Genomic DNA, 19,574 nt, shown 5'->3' on the forward strand with positions numbered 1-19,574 from the left:
AGAAGCCTTATTCTGCTCAGGGGTTGTTAATGGGAGTCAGAGGAGCCTGCTGTTAGTGGACCTTGGGATTCCCCCAAAAGGTAGATAATCTCTTTCTTAGTCGCACGGGCTACCAGACTATATGGAGGGTCTAGGAATTTTTTATTAATAATCCTTTTGTTAATCTTCCATTAACAGTTCTGTAATCTGCCTTGTAATTCAGCTCCTCCTTGCTAGCCTAGGCTCCCTCATGTCCTTTTTCATTTCTGCCATCCCCCTGGAACCTGATGATAAATGTCCCACCAGGTGTCACGTATGACTTACATGGTTCAAACGACATACTTCCAGTCTTACCTGACAAAGTTATCATCCATCCACACCCACTTCCACCAGACACAGAGAAGACAGAGAGGAGGTCTGTGCTCTTGTCCTGAAAATGATTAAGCACTGGAGGAAATAAGAAGTGACATAAAAAATGAGAAGTGATCGAACTGGTTCTCTATGTCTCCTGAAAATCAAAGGCACGTCCAAAGCCACATCATATAGAGGAGAGAAGCCCTGCAGATCCTTAAACATTGGAGTGGGGTGCGAGAAAATTGTATTTGAGAGAAACTACTCTGGCAAAGAGATGGTAAGGGGATCAGAGCAGGGAAAATTCAAAACAGGGAGACTGATGGCAGCATGAATCCAGACCCTGGGCGTGGTGTGGATGTGTGCTGGGAATGACAGCTCTCCCCTCCGAGAGCAGCGCCAGCCAGTGCGGAGAACTTGGTCTGGGATGAGAGATGGGGGACCTAGGGGAGGGGCTGCTACCAGTTCTGCCCTCAGCTTGTCAATGAGAGGCTTTTAAAACAGGGGGAGTCCCCATAGTCTATGAGGACCTCCCTGCACCATACAGTTTATGACTGTCACCTTCGCCAGCCTTTGTGACCCAGAAAGTCGCTAGGCATGTTTCCCTGCATTCTCTGCATGTATCTTGGCTTATCCCCAGGTCCTTCCAGGTTGGTGGCTATCTAAGTCCCACCTAGAAAAGCTATGTAATAGTAACTAGCATTTGTGCGGAACTTGTTCTGGGCAAGCCTTGCTCAGTTGCTTTTTATATTAGCATATGAAGTACATACTATTATCGTTCTGATTTTATAGGTAAGGAAACTGAGGAACAGAGCAGTTAAGTAAGTTGCTTAAGGTCACACAGCTGTGAGTGGTAGAGCTGGGCTTTAAACCTAGGCAGTTGGGCTTTGGAGCCCATGAGTTGTTAAACAACCACCATCCCTATCTCTCCATTATAAAACACACAATAATGTAATGTTACAGTAATATATATGGGGATTTCTTGACTGTGTCTGAGCCCTTAGGAGAGAGCCAATGCAACCAGGGGGAGGGGCAGAGGGGGCTCGGGACATCTCAGAGTGTGCTAAGGGGCTTTGGAGGATGTCACAGCTACTGTATACATACATTGCTGTCACTGTATCTGCTTCTCTCTGAAAAGTAACAGCCACAAAGAAACACGATAATTTGCCACTTTAAAAAGGAGCTAGCAGCTACAGGAATCTGGAAATAATATCCCCTTAACTCAAAGGACTGATGCATTGGTTTAAAAGGGGTTGACTTTAAAGCTGGTATGTGAGTTTACTGGGGCCATTGGCAGGGATGCTAACAATTTATGGAACGCATTTTTGGAAAGGATTAGGGGAAAAAACATGTTGCGTCTTACAAACCCCGAGTTAGGCGAACAGCTCTAAGGGGTGAGCATGAAGTATCAAGCTTTCGGTATGCATAGTTTTTAAGGGAATAGGTTCACCTTTTTTCTTCTCCTTCTTTGCTTTTTCAGATCTTACTCAAAGGATCAGATTCAGGCCATACCGGATGTGCCCAAATCATTTCCAGCTGACGCCCAGGACAGCCCAGGAGGCCTGGCTTTGAGGGGCAGCTCCCCGAGAGGGACCCAAACAGAACCACACTAGCTAGTAGTTTCTGTTTAGGCTGACAGGCTCACTGGTTTTCTTCTGCCAGCTGAGTTTTCCAAATGGGCTGCTGTTTACATTCCGGCCATGAAGTAAACTGGGGGAAATGAAGCCCTTCATTCTGGTTGCATTTCCCTCCCAACTTCTCCCTCCCCACCGTATAAATGACTGGCTTCCCGCCAAGCAGAAATTATTTCCAAAGATGGGTAAACCAAGGCACAGAGCAGTCGACGGATGTGCCCAGGCTCTGCTTAATTATTATGTAACAAAGAAAGGGATGTCTCTATGCCCAGAAGCATAGAGACATCTATGCTTTGGAAGCCAAGAGAGTGTTAAATCAAAAGGAAAACACCAGACTTTGTAAAGAATCCCTCTGTTGCTATTTCTGGGAATTCTGCTTGGAGCCCACCTGCCCGGCCCCAGATTTTCACTACTCCCCAAGACACAGAGAGCCTTTTAGTTCTGCATTCACCTCTGCATGGAGCAGGCATGATCAGACAAAATACACCTGGCAGAAAGGGTTTCCAGCTGTTTCTGAAGGGCAGCAATGTTTGCGTCAAGGACGGAAGTCGGGCTAGTATTTCACAGGGAGGCAGTGTCTAAACTGAAATGAGTCAAGGAGATGTGACTGGCAGCCCAAGGCCCTGGCCCAGGCTTGCACAGGACCTCTGCCTCTGCTGTCTTGATCTCTCACAGACAGCAGTCTGACCCCAGGCAGGGCCCTTAGACATCCCTGCTTTCAGCCTTCAAGGCGGTTTTTTAAAAAGACTATTTTTTAAGGGCAGTTTTAGGCTCATAACAAAACTGAGAGGAAGGTACAGAGATTTCCCATATACACCCTGTCCCCACACATGCCCCCCATTATTTACATCATTCACCAGAGAGCTGTATTTGTTTCCAAGGATGGACCTACACTGACACGTCATTATCACCCTACGTCTAAGACCCAAAGTCTTAGGCTTCACTCTTTGTATCATACATTCTATAGATTTGGATAATTATAATGACATATATCCATCAGTATAATATCACATGGAGTATTTTCACTGTCCTAAAAATCTGTGCTCTGCCTAATGATCCCTCCTTCCCTAACTCCCCCTCCCTGTCCAAACGCCTGGCAACCACAGATCCTTTTACTATCTCCATAGTTTTGCTTTTTCCGGAATGGCATATGGTTGGACTCACAGATCATGTAGCCTTTTCAAGTTGCCTTCTCTCACGTAGTGATATGCATATAAGGTTACACCATGTCCTTTCATGGCTTGCTAACTCATTTCTTTTTCGGTGCTGAATAATAGTCCACGGTCTGGATGTACCACAATTTATTTTCCCATTCACCTACCGAAGGACGTCATAGTTTTTTGTGAAGGGTATAATGTCTGTGTCTAGAGTTATTTTTTCACACTTGGATGTATAGCTGTTCCAGGATAATTTGCTGAAGAAACTCTCTTTGCTCCATCCCATTGCCTTTGCTCCTTTGTCAAAGATCAGTCAATATATTCATGGGGGTCTATTTCTGGGTGCTCTGTTCTATTCCACTGATCTATTTGTCTATTCTTTTGCTATTACTACACTTTGGTGTTGTCTACTGTAGCTTTATAGTAAGTCTCGACATTAGGTAGCATCAATCCTCCAACTTTGTTCCTCTCCTCCAATATTGTGTTGGCTATTCTGGGTCTTTTACTCACCATATAAACTTTAAAATCAGTAATCATCCTTGCCTTGTACCTGACCTTAGTGGGAAAGCTCCAAGTTTTTCACCATGATGTGTGATGTACTTTCTGCTTTGAAATCATTTTAGAGGTTTCAAAGGATTTGCGAAATTAGTGCCGAGGGTTGCTGTGTGTGCTTTATCCAGCTTTCTCCAATGATAGCATCATACATAACCATAATAGACTATTGAAACTGGAAACACCCTCTAGTTGTATGGGTGAGAACAAATGGAAGCTCGGGAAGGTGGGATGACTTGCCCAGAGGCACACGCTGAGTGGAGTCATTTGGTGTCCCCCAGCAGGCACGTTCCCCTGGGACAGACAAAGGGCAGTTTGGCCACATCAAGGTTCTGTTTGAGTCTAGCCTCTGCCGCTTATGAGCTTCAGACAAATTCCTTAAACTCTGTAAGCCTCAGTTTTCTTATCTGTACGACTGAGATAATAGTTATACCTAATTTAAAGGATTTTTCTAGGGACTGGGTGAAGGTGTATGCAAAACGCTTGGGACAGTGCCCGACATATAATAAGAGTCCACGTTCATTGAGGGCTTCTCTGTTCCTGGCACTGTTCTAGTGCTTTCCATGCTACATTATTTGATCATTGTAACAACTCTAGAACACCTCACCACCATTATCTTGGAAATGAGGAAATGAGGCACAAAGAGGTCATAGGTCTAGTGATGGACAGGGCAGGGACTCAAGATTAGGCAGTCTAGGCTGAGACTTTTTGCTTTCAGCCTCCCACAGTCAAGACTGAATGAGAAATTGCTATTTCAGCACATGGCCGTCCACCTGGACCCTCTGGCTGGCCGTGCAGCTTCTGTGAGCTGTTCACTGGTGCCACCTGTGTGTGAACTTGAGGCCAGGCACAGAAGCAATCCCAAGGCACTTATTATTGAGCCATCATAAGCCTAGTGGTTAATGAGCTACTGGAGTGACTTCACTAAGCTCTTGGGCTTCAAAGGAGCTCAGCAATCATCCAATCCAAGGACCCCTACATTTCCATTACCAGAAACTCCTTCATTACCTCCTTCCTTTTCTCCACCCCTTCGGCTCCCTTTGTCTCAAAAGATTTTGCCATCAAAATCTTAGATATGTTAATTAGCTGAGCTATTTTTCATTTTTAAGAAATGAACCAAAGATATGTGCGATTACCAAACTGAGATACTGAGCAGAAAAGGGTAACCAATGTCATCACACCAGGCTAATAAAATTCTGTCACAAAGAAAACAAAACTTGACATTTTAATGAGCCTCTGCAGGCTTAGCAGGCAGGGGCAGGACTTCAACGTGAATTTAAAAATACTGAAAATAGTTTGAGGACTCCTAAGGGTTTAGGAATCCCAGGGACTTAATCCAGTCCCAAAAGATCCTAAAGATTTCAGAAAATCCCCTATAAAATGTAAATACACTTTGTTATGTGTGCTTAATGTTGGCCCCAATCCCTCTTTCGATACCTTAATCCCATTCTACCTTAATTTTTGATATTTACACAGGAATCTCTAAAATTTAAGGGTATCCAGTTGCATTAAAATATTTCTACACACATATGGTACCCAGGTGCAAAATAAATGTAGAAATAATTATTTTAAAAATAGTGGCACATAGTTTTTTCCTTGGTCATTCAATTTCTGTCTACAGACCCACATATTATCAGCCATTTTCCCTTTCCTAGCTTGCCTTTAGCCCCATTTCCCATATTCCTTTCTTTGCTATTAAGTTGTAGTCCCACAAACTCTTAATAATCGTGTGCAATATTAGTCAAGGTTCTCCAGAGAAACAGAACCAATGGTGTATGTATATATATATATATACAGAGAGAAATAGATTTATCTTAAGAAATAAGTTTATGTGATGGGGGAATGGTGGACAAGTCCAAGATTTGTAGGACAGACTGGCATGCTGGAAACTCCAAGAGCTGACATTAGCAGCTTAAGTCTGAAGGAATTCTGGAGGCAGAATTCCTTTCTGTTCCAGGGACTTCAGTCTTTTCTCTTAGGACCTTCAACTGATTGGATGAGGCCCACCCACAGATGGAAAAAACTAAAATAAAAGCAAGCTAAACACAAAATCTTCCTTCCTCCCTTCTTTTCCCTTCGTCTCCCTTCTTCTCCCAGGTGCCTCCTTCACCACGAACCTGTTGCCTCTTCCACAGTAACATCAAATAGAAAGCAATAACATCAAAGGAATGGTTTACTACAACAATGAATGTTTTCAGTCCTGGATAGGGATATTGACATTTAAGTAAAAATAATGTATATGGCGAGGCACCTGGGTGGCTCAGTCGGTTAAGTGTCTGCCTTCTGCTCAGGTCATGATCACAGGTCCTGGGATTGAGCCCCGTGTAGGACTCCCTGCTCAGCAGGGAGTTGGCTTCTCCCTCTCCCTCTGCCTCCTCCCCCCCAACTCGTGCTCTGTCTCTCTCTCTCTCTCAAATAAGTAAATAAATAAAATCTTTTTAAAAATTGACATATATGGCAAATTGTGAAAAAAAAATTTCAGAAAATAATTTTTGCTCTCTTGAAATATTAGAAAAGCAGAAGAATAAAAATGCCCTATCCAAAAAAGTAAACTTCCTAAATCAACAGTGAGAGAAAGGTGCAGGATCAGAGAGCTGGGAGGATATGAGTGGTCACCCAGCCCACAGATGAGGATTCTGGCTCAGGGAGGCTATGTGTTTCCTAAGGCCACACACCTAACAGGTACAAATTAAGAGAAAAACTTATTCTCTTGACAAGTGCTTGTACATAATGTTGCCATTTAGATTTTTGGACACTGTTTATCCATTTTGGAAGCTTAATCACCAGCATAATGGAATTTTCTGGAATCCAAACAGCAAAAAATGAGCCAACTTTATTCAATTTTTCGTTCGCTTGTTTTGGTGGAATGTACGAGCAATTCACCCCACCAGACATCATTGCACAGTGTGAGAGGAGAAGGGAATGAAAGAGATTTTGTGCTCAGCCTCTCAGGAGAGGAAAAAGCACTGTGACGCCCATACACATGGGTCTGGCTGAATTATTTGGAGTTTTATGTATGTTATGAGATTTGGGGCATGAACAGACATCAAGGAACAATTAAAATGAATGGATGCTTTCTGGAGACAGGAGCTCTGAGGTCAGACACAACTGCATCGAATTCTGATCTACTTCTCTTCTTGTGAGGCAAATACCATCAGTTACTTTTGTGAGAAAGAAAAGTGTTCTAGCTAAAAGAGGAACATAACTAGTTTGTTGAACTAAATGACTCTTGCTCTAGACTGAATGTTGGTATCCCCACAAAGTTCGTATGTTCAATCCTAATCTCCAGTGGGATGGTGTTAGGAGGTGGGGCCTTTGGGAGGTGATGAGGTCATGAGGGTGAAGCCCTCCTGAATGGGATTAGTGCCCTTATACAAGAGGCCCCAGAGAGCTTCTCACCCCCTTCTGTCACCCAGCAAAAAGGCAGGCATTGATGAATAGGAAGTGGGCTCTCACCAGACCCTGAAGTTGCCAGCACCTTCATCTTGGACTTTCCAGCCTCCAGAACTGTGAGAAATAAATTTCTGTTGTTTTCAAGCCACCTAGTCTCTGGCATTTTTTAATTGCAGCCTGAATGGACGAAGACAACTCTTAGTGAAAGCATGTTGTAACAAGTCGATAAAGACTGGCCACACAGGCAAGAGGAAAACAGCGGGGTTGTACAGAAAGCTTGCATATTTACAATGCCTTCTACTTTCAACTCTGCCTCCCTTTTCAATTTGAGCACTCAAATTTTACCCTTTTTTTTTTTTTTTTTACATTGTTGAAGCAGAATTTTACCTGGACATGAGCACAACGAGAGCACAGAAGTAGGAAGAGTTCTTTCCTTTGGAGCAAATGTGTTAAAGGTTCTAGACAGACTCTGCCTTTGACAAGGATCTTCCTAACTCTTCCCTTACCCACCTCATTATGGAATCAATTTTAGCATTTCAAATTGCATTGGGGTAGTACAGTAGCTTGAGAAGACTTAAGGCTCAACCTCTCTTTTTGATTTTCCCTTTGAATAGTTATGCTGAAATTCACCACGTTGGAGCCAGTGGTGGGGTCTGGGCCACTGAGTTAACCCAAGCTCATTGGCCCATCCAGACATCAAAGCATTTAGCCGACATTCTCACTGCTGAATTAGACATCAGAGGTCCAAAGTTCTGAGACTGCCTTTGAACAACCCTGTGCCTCAGGCAGCACAGCTTCCAGGACATTCTAGGAGGATGGGTGTTTCACTTTCACAAGGGCCAATGTTATGTGATGAAATGTCTGACCAGAAATTTCTCCTGTGTGGCCATCCACGCGCATCTCCTCTCACAGAGTCATCACCAAACATCATCGTGGAGACTATCTGGCAGCTTTATGAAACCAGGATGGAACAGAGGATGGGAAACACGGACATTGCAGAAGAATGGAATTGACTAGCTATTGGTAATGAAGGCGTTGTTTGTCATGGGTGGGGACAGGGGGATACTTTCAAGAAGTTGAACCCTTTTTGTCTTATCAAGGAAACCCAGCGGCACCCCAGACAACCCGAGCAAGAAGCAGAATGACCAACATTTTGCCTGTAGCCAGATATCTGCGTGAGCCAGGAGGAGCGGCCTCACAAGAGTCAGGGAGATAGACTGTCTTCTTGTCTCATCCCCGTGAGGTCACAGGGGCACAGGGCCACTCAGATCTGCTGTTGACTCCTGGAACCCCTTAACCTCTAGGGTGGCTTCCTGGATAGGAGGTGAGAGGGAGGAGCTCTGCTGAGGGGCCGCTTTTTCACGCACCTAGGGGTCTCCAGCTGACTCTGGCCCCACGCACACAGCCGCTCAGCAATATTTTCTAAATACCTGTCATTGACAGAATATAGTTCCAGAATCTGGGGAGAGTTGCAAGGGCTGCAAAGGGCCTCCCCATTCATTAAGGGTGAAGGTATCAATTAACACAAAGCCAGTCAGTAGAAATGCAGGTGACAAAGACATTTGCCATCAGCTTCAGGGGCACGGAGCTCTGCACAAACGCCCCTGCCAATCCATCAGTGGGACCCACATCTAATCTTAGCACTGGGAAGCAGCCCCAGAAATGCCTCGAATAATCCTCTCCCCGGTTTACAGAGGAAGGAATGGTGTCCAGAGAAGGGAAGTTCTGCACCCCAGTACGGTGCGGAGGAGACAGAGCTGGAGGCAGAATCAGGCTGCTGGGGCTGAGGGGGCCCCCTGTCCTGTCCTGCCCACACTGCCTGCCTCTCCAGGAGCCTTAGAGCAAAGACTGAAGTGGTAGGAGCCACATAATTCAACGCTTTGGGTTTGAATCCCCTTGCCCACATAAGCACCCAATTCGGTGTTTCCCAAGTGTCCAGCCCGCATGTGGTGTGGCCATTCTTGTTGCCCGCAAACCGACAGATGAACACAATTACGACAACAGCACAAGGCCAGACTTGCCCCCAGACTCTGAGTGTGTCTCCCCAACACAGTTCTGCCAGCCTTCCTGGGTTCCAGTCCCACCATGGCGGCTGCTGGCTCCATGACCTTGGGCAAGACCCTGCCACTCTTGTGTCCTTTAGTTTCCTCACCTGGAAAGTCAGAACGTAGAAATGGGTTCTCTCGAAGGTGCTGCTTAGCCCTGATACTTGTGCTTCTCTTTTAGTTAAAAACTGAAGAAAGGGCAAGTGTGCCAATTAGAGGAGGGGATGGATAGGGAGTAGGGGGATGGACAGCGGGGGGAAAAAGATACTTCAAAGAGCCTTTCCACTCAGCTGAAAATCAGCTTCTCTTCTTTCTCTTTGCCTCCTTGCTTGTGGGGTGTCCCTGGTGGCTGAGGCAGAGGAAGAGGGAACTCAGAGCTGTTGTCACTGAGGAAGACTGTGTGCATGGCCAGGACTTTGGCCAGCAAGACGAGATTCTGGCCAAGGGCAGTGAGGCAGTGGTCAGCTAAGAGTTCGACGAAGGCTGGATGTTTGGCCCCCTACTGGGAAGAGAGGGCACGGAAGAAGCAGAGGGCCTAGCATGTACCCGAGGGGGTGGACCGAGGGATCACCAGGCTTACCCCAGTCACCAGGCTGGAAACCATCTGCAGGGGAACTGAAACGGATGACCCAGAATCTTGGGGAATGGGGCCCAGGAATCTTAACCAGCACCTTGGGCGGTTTTCAGCTCAGGCCTTAGAAGCACCAATGCAGCCCACCCCCTTGCTTATAAACAAGGATTGGCTATTTCTTCTTCAACACAGGGAAGTCCAGACAGAAGTCCTTCAACACAGGGAAGTAGCTGGATGCCGGCGTCGATCGCTCTTCTAGGCCACCATGCTCAGGGAGCTAGCAAGGAAGCATGAGGAAGAACATGGGCCAGAAAGAGCCAGACACCTCTTGAGGCTTCAGGAAAGGTAGATTTGATTCCCTTTGGCCTATTGCCCGCTACCCCCTGCCACCCCGGAATGTGGCAACCCTGGTGTACACGTGGCCTTGTGTGCTACCAGAGTGAGGAGAAAGTCTTCCTGAGAAAGGAGGCCCTTACTCTTCACCGGCCAAGGTCAGAGGTGCCTCGGACAGGGCCTGTTCCAGAAGCAGCTGCCCCTTCAGCGCCCTTTCTCCTGCTGCCCCAGCAGAGTTCTAACCTGTCACGAAAGCAGTTTCTCTGAGGCCAAGGACTGTGAACGAACTGCAGATAAAAACATCAGTCTTCTTTGCAGCTCACTCAAGGTCACCCCCGGGAGAAGTCAAACCACCGCATAAGGCAGGAATGGCTTGATTTGGGGCATGTATAAATTAGGAAGTGTGTAGTACTGAATGGAAAAATAATAGGTAGTTTTATTGCAGAGCCGACAGATAAATCTGGCATTCTGTGTGCTTGGACTTTTAAATATTTACAACCAACAAGCTACCGGAGCAATGTTTCTGCAGAGACGTTTTTGATCGAGTGTTGCATATTTCAAAGAGCCCTTTGCTGACTTATTCAGCAAATCTATTCAGCGGCATTTTTGTAAATAATTAGTAAATTTTCCTGGGTCACTTAAGTAAATACTGTCTGGTGATGCTTTGAATGCCGCCAGGGATCCAAGGGCCTTGGGATATACCCCAAATGCAGCGTTAACTACCCACCCAGCAAAGAGGTCCCTTTGCTAATGAGCAGGTAGATGTCTTGGCCCTAACGTGACTTAACACCAAGGACCCATAGAACCTCTTTCCTGATGCATTTCATTTGAGGCAGGCCCTGGACACCCCTTCTGGAAATGAGTCTTATCACACTGCTGTATATGATCAGTGCCACGGGGACATGTTCAAGTAATTATGAAACTAATATCATGCTTTTCGTTGTTGAGGAGTGCTTTGCCAAACATCAGATTTCTTATCTGTGAATCTGGGCTGATAACACCCAGAGAGTTGTCCTGAATACTGAATGAGATAACGTGTGTGTGTGGGGCACCCACTATTTTTTTTTCCAACATGGAAAACTCATAAAATATGAGAGCTATTATTTTTATTATGTTTGGGGAGTGGAAACAAATGGATTAGTGGAAATGTGCACATCACTTTCTATGACCCAACACAGAGACCAATCCGTGATCTTTGGGAATTCAAGTATCACCAATTGTCTCCCTTTCCAAAATGGACTTAGCAAATCTTCAAACAGACCAACCAACAAAACTGGGGCTATCTGAGGACGGATGGGATAATGCATAAATAGCACAATACGTGGTATCATTATTTAGTATTGTCATGCAAAGGGATGTCCACACCCCATGAAAGCAATTTCACACAAAGCTTTCCAAAAATGTTTAGAGGCATGGAAGATAATTGGAATAAGTTGTTTTTTGTTTTTTTTTTTTCCTTCACAAAGTAGACAGTTGTCATTTGCTGCATTAGTCCTGGAATGTTAGTCAAAAACCTAGTCACACCATTATAATTTGAGGGATTAGTAAAACGGGGTGACAATTTGACAAAGACTTTTGCAATTCCTAGCTTTTTCTTGGCCATTGGCGAAGCACAGGAATGCTATTGAGACCGAAATGAGGAGGGAGGTAGAGATTTACATGGAAAGTACCATGACGGGCATCTGGAGTTCCTGTTGGATTAGGCTCTGATTAAAGAATGGAAAATATTTTTGCAATGAAAATTCTTGTCATTAGGCCAAACACCTTTGCTGGATTAGGTTCCTCTTGGAAGAGCTGAAGCTCCCTCTTGGGCAAGGCACCTTATCTCTTTAGGGGCTGACGTCTCATCTGCAACCAATAATCTCAATATGGGTTTGTCTGAGCTCAGTATTTGTAGGATTTGATTTTTAAAAATAGATTCATGTGGGATTAAATGACCTGGAAAGAGTTAAATATCTACATGTCTTCATAGCTGTTTTTTAATCACAAAAGTACAATATTTTGTACATTTCTACAAAATATGTTTACTTGTAGAAAATTTAGAAAATGCAAGAAAGCGTAAAGAATAAAATAAAAAATCATCAATTTTCCTACTTCACCGTAAGCTTATCTTTTTAGTCTTTCTTCTAAATATCTACATGCATATATATACCTACACATATATGTTACATCTGTATAATGTGTGCAATACACACTGTTAAGGAGCTTATGTTTACAGATTGCTAGGAACTGGCTTTTTAATACCATTTATCACGAACATTTGCCTGTGTCATTTAACATTCTCCTACTGAAGGATTATAAATAGTTGGAGCGTAGCCGATGGCAGTGGGGTTGGGTATGGTCTGGCCACAGGGTTCAGGGAGCCCTTCCCTGGGGCCAGGATAGATCAGCGCTTCACTGCCCCTCTTGTTCTAGAAGAACCCGTGTTCTGGCGAGGACATGCCATGGGGGCACGGGCTGGCTTCCTCTCCTGTGTCCACCATCATGCTCCCTGTGCTTTCCCGTGGGGTTCAACAGAACCGGCAGCACAGGCCTCTGATACCTGAGGACCTTGACAATCTGGAACTGCCCCTTGGAGGGTCGGAGGAGGGAAGGATGCCTTTGGTTGTGGCCACCTTGCATATTAAGGGAGGCAGCCCAGCCGGGAGGTCATGCCCCATGCTCCGGTGTCAGGCTGACTGGGCTCAAATCCCTGCCCCACAATGCACCGGCTGTAGGGTCTTGTGTAAGGTATCTAATCGCTCTGGGTAAGAGAAGAACATAATAATAGTGTCTACTTTGTAGAGCTGTTGTGAGAATTAAGTAAGAATTTACGCAAAGCTTGGCACCATGTGTGCCAAACGGTAAGAGCTCAGTAGATGTTAGTGATTACCATTGTTGCTTCAGTGTTCCATGAACGTGGGGAAGTTTGATGGGAGAACAAGGTGGAATAAAGTACAGAGAAGAATCACAAGAAGAAAGAATCTAGGGAGGATCCTGGCAATGGTGGTAGAAAGGGCTATGAATTTTATGTGTCAAATAGGTTAGGCCATGGTAATCAGATACCTGGTTAAGCACCAGTCTAGATGTCACTGTGAAGGTATGTTTTAGATGTGATTAACATTGAAATCAGTAGACATTGAGTGATGTGGGTGGGCCTCATCCAATCAGTTGAAGGCCTTATGAGAAAAAAGACTGACATTCCCCAAGGAAGAGGGAATTCTGCCTCCAGACATGAGCGTCAACATTAATTCTTTCCTGGGTCTTCAGTTTGCCGGCTTGCCCTGAAGATTTTGGACTTACCAGTTCCTAATCACATGACTGAATTCCTAAAAATCTCAAAAGGAAAAAAACACACACACACATATATATATCTAACTGGTTTATTGATAATTCACACACACATACATACATACATATATAGGTGCATGTGCGTGTGTATGCGTGTGTATCCTGTTGGTTCTCTGGGGAACCCTAACTAATACAGTCTACTATGTAAAGTAGAGGAAACAAAGAAAAAGGTAAAATGGAGGTGCATGTTCGGGTAAGGTCCGTGAAGGAGGACAGAGAGAGGGGATTATGAGATATACTCAGAGCAGGAACCATGTGCTGTTTATCTCTGTAGCCTTCACACAGTCCCTGATGTATTATCAAATTAAAAAGGAGAAAGAAGGGAGGGAGGGAGAGAGAGAAGGAGGAAGGAAAGAAAGAAGGGAGGCGAGAAAGGAGAGTAGGCAAGAGAGGCAAAAAGAGGAAAAAATGGAAGCCCCAAGGAAGCCTCCAGGCAAGACTGCTCTAGTCATCCTTTTCTCTTTTTAATCCTTGACCCAATGCCCAAAGCATCCTTTTCCACAGGCTTTAAAAATCAAGCAACAAGACAAATCTCTTACCATGTCTCCCCAAATCTTTCGCGATAGCAGACACCTCTTGCACCTCTATCATTCAGGGTCTAACCAGTAGTATCTTCTTTTTAGAGTACTAGGTCTGGGATCCATCTTGGTACAGCCACAATGCTCTTTGGTGGTTCCGCCTAATGCCTGTCTGGGCCGTACACCCAGCTATCAATTTCCACTCCAATCCAGACTTCCCTGTCCTAGGTTCCAGTCGTTCTCCCCTGGAAAACAACAACAGGGGCAATTTCCTTTGGGCTGACAGGGTGATTGGCTCCCCGAGATCCAGTTCCCCCAGGACTGTGGAGAGGCTTGTGAATGATACACTGTACATGGGACAGAGAGAGGAGGTATTTCTCTGACCGCATTTTGTGGAGCAAGAGTCTTGGGAGATATTAGCAGGTACCCTATGAAGAATTTTTCCTTTTAATCGAATGAGTGTGGGGAACATGACGTATTTTCTCCTCCCTTGGAAACTCCCAAGGAACATTAGCATAGTAAAGGCTTGATAGGCTGCAGTAAAGTAACTCACTGAATTTAGTTTAACTTAATAATAATCCCAGGTGGAAATTCCCCTCCCCCTACGGAATGATGGTCCCCAGAACAATAGTTTGGAAAACACCCCCCTCCAAGCTAATGAAGTGGAAATAGATTTCAGATGCCTCCAAACAGCAGAGAGAAATGTCTTGAACTGGACAGGGCTGGTTTGGAGAAGTTTGCAGCCCCGTGACCTGGATAGTCAGTGTCTCCCTTCAACTCTTGGCTGACTTTCCCTCCTCCGGCAGGGTTTTGCCAGTCCTTCCGGGTCCCTCCTCTTCCAGTCTCTGTCCACTTCTCACTCAGAGAAGATTCTGCGAAGATCTCACTCCATCCTAGCTGCTCCTTTCCTCAGACCATTTCATCTCTGCCCCTCCACACGCTGGTCCCAGCTGTGGTTTCATGTTTGCCTAGTGAGGGGAGAGGGCTTCGTTTTTCCGATTGTTTGGCTCCCTGCCATCTCTGCGTCGTCATATGGTACCGACGGAGCAGCGCTATGCCCCGCTGCAGAGATTCCGTTAAGTATAGAGCTCTAGCTTCGTTTTTAAATATATATACTTCCACTATTTAAAAAAGGAACTGGGATAATAAACACATACTCTAATTTGACACGCACCAGATTTTAACATCTTAGAGACCACCACTACAGCGACTTGCACTGCTGGGTGAGCTTGGTTTAGTTTAGACCTGGAAAGAGCATTTCTCTTGATGTCTCTGTGTGTATATTTGAAGGTCTTATAGATGTGCCTTTGAACAGAACTTGTAGCTCTGTCCTGATCAGTTCCTGAATTCAGGCCTGCGCATGTGCCCTAGGGTAAATTATTGCAAGTGTGTACCCTCCATTTACACGGGGGGTGATCATGCTCCATTAAATGCTGGGCAAAGCTTGAGTGCATATGTGCAGCACGTGCTCTCCTTGTGGGGTGGAGATTGGTCCTTCAGTAACAAGTGGACATGGAATGCATTGCATGACAATGGAATTGTATTCTGGCAGTTTTAGTGAATTAAGTTTTCTGTGCTTCTGACCTTCACATTAATAAGTGTTATACATGTGTATATGTGCGTGAGAGATCATTTATGTTTATATTTAGATTTATCGCCTCCCATCATGGATAAGATAATTATACTTATAACAAGAAAAGAACCGAGATAATAAAGACAAGGCTGACCAGATGAAACACCTGTCCAGAACACGAAGGCCATGTGTGGAAAACTCTTTCATAAAGTCTTGCTGACAACAAGAATGGTAATAATTATTTGTCACTGGGGTTCACCTTTTATGGTGCTAAAAGTTACTGGATGTACTTCATGCAGTAAAAATTTGCAAAATAGTTCTGTGACTCCTGCCAAGTTACGATGGTATCTTGAAACAGAATATAGTGAGAATAAAAATAAGGCTATTGACACCTTACCTCTTACAATCTTGAGATTACTGTTCCTAGAGAACTGAATATGAACTAAAATTAAATCTGACAATGAAAATTCACATGCAACATCATTCAAAGTAGATGTGCTCTCTGAGAGAGAATGGAATGTTCCACCAGGGAAAACACTGTTAAATGTTCTGTTACTAACAATGCAACTGGCTACTATAAAAATTCAACCAAAGAAAGAAAGAAAGAAAGAAAGAAAGAAAGAAAGAAAGAGGAAAATAAAAGAAAAAATTCAACCACTACCCATTGTCTGACAAAAGGACAGCGTGAAATGCAAGAATTATCACCCAATGTGCTTGAAGAATTAATTCAGAGGCTGAGATTTTATGAAATCTTTATAGATCTAGTGAATGAGAATCTGCTTTGTTTGCCTTTATGTTGGAAGTTTATGCAGACAAATATGAAAAAGACTTATTACTTTCTAAAACTTCTGACATGTGCACAACAGAAGAAGAAATTTTTAGGTGTTTAGATCAGTTTTTAACACACCATCAAATAAATTGGCAAAAATAAAAGCTAGTTGTATGAACAGTATGAAAACAATGGCAGGGGGAAAAGGAATCATTCATTTCAAAACTATTACCAGAGTTAATTTACATGTTCACTGTACATACATTGACTGGATGTGCACCAGCTCTTGATAAGATGACAAATTCTTTCAAAACTACATTGAATATCGGGGCACCTGGGTGGCTCAGTCGGTTGAACATTCGACTCCTCATTTCGACTGGGGTCATGGTCTCAGAGTCGTGAGATCTGGCCCCACACCAGGCTCTACGCCCACCATGGAGTCTGCTTGAGATTCTCTCCCTCTCCCTCTGCCCCTCCTCATGCTCACACTGTCTCTCTCTCTCTCTCTCTCAAAATAAAATAAATAAAATTTTTAAAAAACTACATTGAATAGTACCATATATATTGCCAATTCTATTAAGAAATAGTATTTACATTGTAAGCTTTCCTGTTTGATGGGAACGCTATGAATAAGTTCTAGAATTTACTTTTTTACACCAAAGATCAATGGCAAATGAGATAAAAAAAATCACTAATCACTGGTGTTTATATGTAGTTATTTTCGTTGGTTAAGAAACTCTGTTACCACACCATCTCTCAAATATAACAAGGTTGGACCACTATAGTTTTTAAAAATATATGTGTATAATAAGCTTTACTTTTTAAAGCAGTTTTAGATTTAGAGAAAAACCAAGCAGAATGTATAGAGTTCCCACATACTCCTACTTCCACCCCCCAGTAATTTCCCCTAGGTTGCATTAGCGTGGTGCCCTTGTTAGAACTAATGAACCGATACTGATATACTACTAGTAATTTAAGACCATAGTTTATGTCAGTGTTCACCCTTTGTGTTGTACAAGCCTGTGGGTTTTGACAAATGCATAATGTCATGTATCTGCCATTACAACGTCAAACAGAATCGTGTCATCACTGTGAGGATCACCGTGATTTTAAGAAGCTAAAAGAACCCAATTGGGATATCAGAGCAATGTCGTTACCTTGCTCACAAGTGCAGATAAACCCCTAGCAACTGCGATGAAACACATTTCATTTCCTCTCAACACATCTCATTCAACACATTTCATGCGGTACCAACTAAATGTACCTGTCTGGGTCCTAAGAATGAAGAAAGAGGAAGGGATAGCAAGTGGGTGGTGCAGAAGGAAAGGTATGATACGCAGCATCAGACAGAACCCAGCTTCTAACTCTGCCACTCACTGCCCTGGGGATTCTCTTGCTGTGGCTGGCTCCGTTTCCTGGTCCACAAAGTGAGTGGTTTGATGCCCTGAAAGCAAACACCCTTCCAGCTCCAAGAGAAAAGAGGGCCACAGATAATTACAACCAGAGCTAGTGTGTGTTTAGTGGATTCCTTGGAGCCTCAGGATTTCTTGTGCTGATTGCCTTTGGAGATTTCAAGAATCAAAAAAAAAAAAAAAAGACTATATAAACATAAATGGAGAGATTTCTGTTTGGGATTTTACCAATTTCGTCATTAAATGGCATGTTTGGGCTACAGCTAAAAGAAAATAATAATAACTCAGCTTATTTCTAGATAAGAATCTATAACTGGGACTCTCCTCATCTCCCCTTTAGTACATGAACAAAGTTAATACAGGAACGTTTTTCTTGGAATAGAAAAAAAACTTGATACTAAGTGTATGAATTCTCAGAGAAGGTGGACCTTTCATTTGGTGCCAATTTGTCTTTCTTCTTATTTACACAGAACCAAACTAAAGTTGGTTAGTGGTAAGAAGCAAGAAAGTGGGACAGTAGTTTTGCTTATAAGTGCCTGTGGCTTTATTGTGAAATCCTAGATTCTAGACTGAAGACATTTTTAAAAGTCTTCCACTTAGGGAAGAACACTCCATCCAAAGGATTGGTGTGAATATTCACTATTAAAAATAGCTGACATTTATTTTAAGCCTGACGTTGTTCTAAGCACCTTACATGGATTATAACATTTTACCCACTCATCAATCTTATGAAGTAAACACTATTACAATCTCCATTTTGCTGAACCATAAATAAAGCACAAAGAGGTTAAATAACTTTCCCAAGGTCACTCTATATGGTTACACTGAGATTTGAATGTAGGCAGGCTGACTCCTGAGCCTGAGTTTTTAGCCCCTATACTATACTGCTATAAAATATATATTTATATATTATGGGAAAGGAAGGAAAATTTAATCTAACAATATATCTAAGATAGGAGCTAGGATAAGTGGCCAAATATAATCTGTAACACTTGTCCAGTACTTAGGAATGTATAAATCTTAAATTGTAGTAAATTACTCTTCAAACTGATGTTGCAATTAGAAGATGAACCGTCCATCCTTTAATATAGATTTGGTTACAATGCAGATGGACCTAACAGACTTGAACTTGCATCCAAATTTCAAATGTTCTGTTCATTTTTTTGCTAGGATTATGCTATTGCTTAACAAACAATATGATCTTACTGGGAGACTATTCTCCAGGTCTCTTGCCTTTCTGGGTGTCCTGTGAGAAGAGGCACTAACTTTCTTCTAGACTAACTTCTCAAGGGTGTTCATATAATAACTAGCCTTGAAAGATAGAGATGGTGTCTTCTCCTGAAGCCCAGAGCAGGCATGCTTTACTGACTGCTGTGAAATGTTCAGATTCCCTAAGCTCAGGGTTCCCCTCCTCTAACCACTGATTGTGTGTGCAGATATCACCTGACCCTCTTCATGTCGCTCTGTGGGGACTGTGGTTCAGGAAACTGGCACGAGAAAAATGCCAAAACATTTTGACTACTGGTAATGCTATGAATAACGAAGTCCTTTGTCTCTGACCCAGGAGTCTCGTGTCTTTGCCAGCACTCATGCAACTGCATGATACTACCTTGCTAGTTTGCGGGAAGGATAAAACCTCAGACCTTTCGTAGTTTTTGACACCTATATCTAGATTTTTTACCTTATGAAAATACTGCCACCATTACTTAAGTCAATAACACTTGTCAACTGAATCTTTGAGCTAAGTGGAACAAATGAATCACCTTTTAGTGGGAACCTACTGGAGGTTTTCTCCCATGCTAGCCTCACAACAGCTCTGCCCAGTGTAGACCATTATCCTCATTTGAAAAATGAGGGAACTGATGTGTAGGGACATTGAGTATTTCCCCCAATATCTTTCAACTAGTAAATGTTAGAACTAAAGTTTGAAACGAGTCCAATGTTCTTTCTGCCACTA

At 43.5% G+C, this 19,574-nt stretch overlaps 1 long non-coding RNA gene across 10 annotated transcripts in view; it reads left to right on the forward strand.

The window, feature by feature from the left end:
• The window catches only part of LOC117804569, a 33,524-nt gene extending 16,832 nt beyond the window's left edge, over positions 1 to 16,692 (forward strand). For 5 of the 10 annotated variants that reach the window (XR_004629059.1, XR_004629069.1, XR_004629056.1 and 2 more), the window contains one exon: positions 7,979 to 12,100. This is a non-coding gene — a long non-coding RNA (uncharacterized LOC117804569). Of the gene's footprint in view, positions 1 to 285; positions 5,980 to 7,978; positions 12,101 to 15,512 lie in introns of those variants that run through there. The other 5 variants (XR_004629061.1, XR_004629072.1, XR_004629062.1 and 2 more) reach the window with 5 other exon arrangements.
• The last annotated feature ends 2,882 nt before the right edge of the window (positions 16,693 to 19,574 follow it).

The sequence above is a fragment of the Ailuropoda melanoleuca genome, chromosome 1 (genome assembly GCF_002007445.2).
Source record: "Ailuropoda melanoleuca isolate Jingjing chromosome 1, ASM200744v2, whole genome shotgun sequence".
Classification (NCBI taxonomy): Eukaryota; Metazoa; Chordata; class Mammalia; order Carnivora; family Ursidae; genus Ailuropoda; species Ailuropoda melanoleuca.